This window comes from Rousettus aegyptiacus, unplaced genomic scaffold (genome assembly GCF_014176215.1).
Source record: "Rousettus aegyptiacus isolate mRouAeg1 unplaced genomic scaffold, mRouAeg1.p scaffold_m13_p_7, whole genome shotgun sequence".
Classification (NCBI taxonomy): Eukaryota; Metazoa; Chordata; class Mammalia; order Chiroptera; family Pteropodidae; genus Rousettus; species Rousettus aegyptiacus.
The window spans coordinates 56,804,209-56,809,799 of NW_023416310.1; the positions used below are offsets into that span (position 1 = coordinate 56,804,209).

General features: G+C 50.0%; 1 pseudogene; it reads right to left on the reverse strand.

Annotated features, from left to right (window-relative positions):
• Positions 1-3,245: 3,245 nt before the first annotated feature.
• LOC118605823 lies at positions 3,246-3,364 on the reverse strand (annotated as a pseudogene).
• Between the last annotated feature and the right edge of the window lie 2,227 nt (positions 3,365-5,591).

Genomic DNA, 5,591 nt, shown 5'->3' on the forward strand with positions numbered 1-5,591 from the left:
TGAGCTGGTGCCTTATTAATTTTCCTCACTGCTAATAAATGTGCATTGCGTCAGCTCCGTCCTGCCCCCTCCTGTTCTCCGGCTGCCGCCATCAGCAGGGACTTTTTCAGAGAGCTGTAAAAATAGTTTTTTTGAGGAGCCTGCACAGAAGAAGCAGCCAAGCCTTTTTGTTTCCTTTCTTTTTTGAGGGAATGGGGGAGATGAGTAGGGAATGCTTCACAATGAAGGAATGTGTTCCTTGGGGGAATTTAAAGTTGTTTTCCTTAAAATAATAATAATAAAAAGAAGTTATCACACTGGTTTCACATCAAGCCACAGAACGCATCTGTGAGGACTGGTAACAGCTCCCAGGAGATCACTGGCTCAAGCCGGTCTCGTTAGGCTGTTGGTTGACAGCTGGGTCCTGATGAAGACAGCCTTAATGAGCCGCTTGCTCCTCACCAGCCCCTCTGGCTGATCCAGCTTCGGTGGTCCAATGGGCTTGATGGCTCCATGAGAGAGCTTGTCTTGCCTGTGATGGTTAGGCATGGAGGAGAGCTTTCTTTCTAACGAGTGAATGTTTTACTTTTCCCGAATGGTGCCCTGGATTTTGAAGAGGATTAAGACAAATGCTAAGATGCTAGAGATGGGAGGGTCCCAAAGTACGTAGCCTCCACCTCCTCCTCACCCTTCCCATTTTACAGATAAAGAAACTGAGGCTTGCAGGTGATGGGGGACCAGGGAAGCAGGTGCAGGAGGGAAGGGTACATAGCTGGTCCTAGGGAGGGAATGAATCTTCTCACTCCCAGACTAGCAAGTCAAAGCTGCAGGAAAATCTGATAGTGGCTAACCCAGAGCTTCTCAAACCTGACGAATGTATGCCACTGTCTCAAAAGGCACACTGTCACAGAGCCCTAGGACGTAATTATACTCTTATGCTTTATGCTTTTAATTCTTATGTAACTATAAATCAAAACAAATTAATAAATTAATAAATAAAACCACGGCGGTGATAAAATTCACATTAACAACATTAATATGATGGATGATATTATTTTTCTGAAGCAGAACCTGTGGGGCATAGAAGAGGAGCAAAGGAGAACAACAGAAGCCTCTGGGCCTTCCCCGTCAGAGGCCACTAGAATGAAGGAATCTGGGGACAGTACAGTGTCGGAGGGGAGAAGGGGACAGAGCCAAGTCAGGTGCTGGTCGTAGTTGCTTTGGGTTAGCCCTCAGATCCTCTTGGAGTATATTTGCCCAGCACTGTCTGGCTTGCAATGTTTCTTCCTTGGACAGGTCTCCTGGAGGCTCAGATCATGCTGCCTCTTCTCAGAAAATCCTTGATGGTGAGGGCAGTGCCATTTGACCACCCCTTCTTCACTCTGCCATCTTACCTGCCAGTGGGAAGTACCCCTTACTGGGCTTTGCAAGGGAGCAGGCGCTGCTCTTCCCTGCCACTTCCTGTCCCCTATGGGTAAGAACACATACCATAAATATGATGCATAAGTAGATCATATTGTGTGTTACAGAAGAAAAAACCTGGTGGTTCTTCTGTAAATGGGTAGTGAGGGGAGGTCTCAGTGAGGAGGTGACATAATAGTAAAGGCTTGGATGAGGCTAGGGGACAAGCCATGGCATTTTTCAGGGAAGTAGTCTGCCTGGCTAGATCCGACTATCCTTCCAGGCTGGTTCAGTGCCCCTTCTTCCAGGAAGTCTCCCAGAGCTGCCATACTCAGAATTCCCACAGTATTTCCTGCAGCATTTGTCACTTTGCACCATGCCTTACAGCTTTCGTTGGACTCGTATAATCTTTCTCCTGGACTAGAATGTCAGCTAAGGGCAGGGGTTTTTGCTTTGTTCACTGCTGTATTCCCAGTCTCAGATGGTGTTCTACAAATGCATATCAAGTTGTCAGAGATGGACCAATTGGGGGTGGGAATCGACTGTCCTCAGTGCTTGAGCTCCCGACAGCAGACACCTCATCTTTCTGCCTCAGCCCCATCTTGGACTCAGCTTAAGATTTGGTAAATGAATGCATGGCCATTGTCCCTCACTCAACTGATCAGGCCTGAAGACCCAAAGTCAGAGAAAAGAGAATGAATGCGACATGACTACCAGTTCTTGTGATGTGATCAATTCTGTCTCTGGATCTACTGGTTTCTTCTATCAAAATGGCTGGCTGAACAGCTGAGCAAGCCCTGGTCTGACCCGAAGTGGGCCTTCCTTTATTATTTATTGAGTGGCTACTGTGTACCAGAAATTGTTCTAGAGGCTGGGATATAGTAGTGAACAAGACAGGCAAAACTCCCTGCCCTCATGGAGCTGACATTATCGTTGGGGAAACAAATTAACAAATAAACAAAAACCAGAAAAAAAAGTCAAATAAAAGTACGTGCTTGAAAACTTAAAGTGGAGAGAGGTAGAAAATAATGAAAGGGGCTGGTGCAAACTTTCTACGGGGTGCTCAGGGACAGCCTCGCTGAGAAGGTGACACAGAAACACCAGAAAGCGGTGAGAGAGTGCGCCATGAGACTACGTGGGGCAGAGCCTTCCAGGCAGGGAGAACTGCCAGTGCGAAGGCCCTGAAGTGGGGCCGGGGGTGGCAGGGGGTGGGGGGTGGGGGGAGCTTCCTGGGTAGGTCTGAGGAGTAGCTAGGAGCCCAGTGTGGTGGGAGCAGAGTGACAGGTGGGGGGTGGGAAAGAGTGGTGGGATGAGGTTAGAGTGGAATGGGGGACCAGATGCCAACTTTGGCTCCTATTCTAACATTCCAGTTTGCCACTGCTGCATAATAAGCCACCCCACAATGCAGTGGCTTAACATACAATTTAGTATTTGTTCCCATGGTTTTGTGGGTTGACTGGGCTCGGCTGGGCGGTTCTTGCCAGTTCTCCTATGTGGCTGCAGCCAGAGAGAGGCTGGGGCTGGAGGCGTCTAAAGGCTCCACAGGAGAAAATGTTCAAGGAGCCCTCTTCATTCACAGGTCTTGCACCATGCAGTTCTCCATGGGGCCTCTTTCCAGCAGAACGATCTGGACTAAGGGCTCTATTTGGCAAGAATCGGAAACAGCTAGTCCCCTTAAAGCACAGTGCCACTCCCAATGGGCTCCAATAGCCAAAGTAGTCACAGGCTAGTCCAGATCCACTGGGGTGGAGGAACAGATTCCACCTCTCCACGCATGCAGGGAGGTGATGGCATCACCTAACACACCTGAGAAAAATAGGAGGTCACTGGGAGGGTTATTTTTGTTGTTGTTGTTGTTTGTTTTACGCCTACAGCACCTGGTCTCCCTAGGTGGTCTCCCATCGAAGTACTAACCAGGCCCGACCCTGCTTAGCTTTCGAAATCAGACGAGATCGGGCGTGTTCAGCGTGGCATGGCCATAGACTATTGGTAGGTTTTGAGCAGAGGAATGACATGGTATGTTCTCTGTTTTAGCAGGCTACCTGGCGCCTGCCTGCCCATCATGCCAGGCTCCCGTTGCTCGTAGAGCACCTTCTCTCCACCCAACCTCCAGGCGTGCCCTCTGCAGGGGAACCTGCTCTGTTGCGGCGAAGCACATGCTCTCTGCTGAGAAGGTGCACCCTATCAGGTCTCAGGGAGAGAGTGCTGAAGGCATCCTTATCTTCCTCCAGTGCCCTCATCTGGCTCCCATCCCAGCCCCAAAGATTCTCTCAATTTTCCATAATTGGGATGGTCATGTGGATAAAGGAAAGGGAAGACTGAAGAGTAAGTCTGCAAGAGTTTCCTGCCTGGATGCCTCATTGCTGTCCTCTGGATCCAAAGTCCTGCTGGTTAAGGGTGGCAGTGCAGGCACTGTCACTTGGGGGCCACCAGGCTGATGGTATTCTGCTTTCTGCTCAGTCCCCTGGGTGGTCCTGTTCAGGGCTGCTGTGAGTACGACTCCAGTGGGCACCAATCACATGTGCTCTGTTTCCTTCTGGCAGTCTAATTTCCATTCTTCTTCCCTTTCTCTAATGGGTGACACACCTACTTTGGAACAATCTGAACATCCAGAAATAGGGACTCTAGATTCAGGAATACAGAGCTTCATGGAACAAGTATCCAAGGTTCCATCCCATCTGGCCAAGGAGATGAAAATCACTGGATACCACCCCATAGAGCCATCCTGTTCTCACCCGTGAGATGACATCAGTGCTGGATACTAAGATCTGGGGTTCATATGCCTGAGATTCTTGACCATCCAGAGGAGGAGCTTCTGCCATTGAACCCTGGCCTGGAAAGAGCTGGGGGGAACTGGGCTGGTCCAGCAGAGGCCAGTGACTTCAGCTGAGAGGTGGACAGCAATAATCTCACGCAAGCTGGCAGCACATGCAGGCACAGACAGGCTGCCAAACAGGCCAGCCCTACAGGTGGACCAGTTACTAACCTCCCCAGATACTAGTCACGGAGTTCTCAGGAGGCAGTGAAACACATGGTTCAAAGTTGGGTTTTTGGGTCAGTTGGCCCGAGTTCAAATTTCATATCTGTCATTTCCTTTCTGTTAGCAAGGTCTTTACTCTAGGAGCCTATCTGTAGAATGGGTTTACCTCCTTAGGTTGTTATAAGGATTTTATGAAATCACTCCCTGGGTGGCAGCGATTATTACTGCCTGTTTTTCTAGCATTTTATTCCCAGGGGCCCCAGCCCTAAGCTCTTCCCTTCTCTTCCCTTTTTAGTTTCTTTCCTGTTCCCTGGACCAGCCATCCAAGGGATGTGGAACCTTGTAGTGGCACCTTCATTCTGGTTGATTCAGTGGGCGATGTTTTTAATGTAGGGCATAGGTTTTCTTGGGGTGTCTGCATTGTCACATCCCAAGCAGGGGATGAGACCACCTGGAGCCTCAAGAGCCTTTTCATCCCGGCAATTATGAATTCACGAAATCCATACTACTGTCATTGCGGGGCCACCACCTTGGCTCCAAAATCAGCAAGAATTTCATTGTGGGAGAGTGCAATGTCACGTGCAGGCCAGGCAGTGTCATACCACCAGGGGGCACTGCGTGGCTGGGTTCTCTTCCCACTTCTCAAGGAGGCTGAGGGAAGGCAGTATTGGAAGTGCAGTAGGCTAGGGGGCCATGGGCAGGTAGGCTGGATTTTGAAGGTCTGCCACCTGGCGGGCTGGGAATGGCAATGGAGACCCTTCACAGCACTTGGGCTCTTTATAGGTTGCCTCCTGTTCCTGTACTTGCCATTTCATCTTATGACTAAGGGGACGATGCCCAGATAACGAGCTGAAGCTCAGAGAGGTGAAGGGGCTGCTAAAGGCCACACAACTGGTAAGTGGTAAACCTCTCCTAGGCTTGCCTGATGCCAACCTTGGGGCCCTAGGATTTGACCAATAGGAGAGGCAGTATGGTGAGGGGGAAGGAGTGTGTCCTAGGACCTGGGTCTGTGTCCCACTCTACCTTCACCCAGCACAGCAGACCTTGCTATCCAATCTCCTCCACTCATTCCACCCCATGGGATCTCAGGGAGCTTCTCTATTTGGGGGTGGTGGTGGTGAGGGGCTTAAGATCAGTGCATGGATACCGTGATATGCAACCAAAATGTGATTTTCCTGGTGCGCAGCCTGGCCTCTTTAGGGACGATTTCAGTCCTGCCAGAGACTTCTAT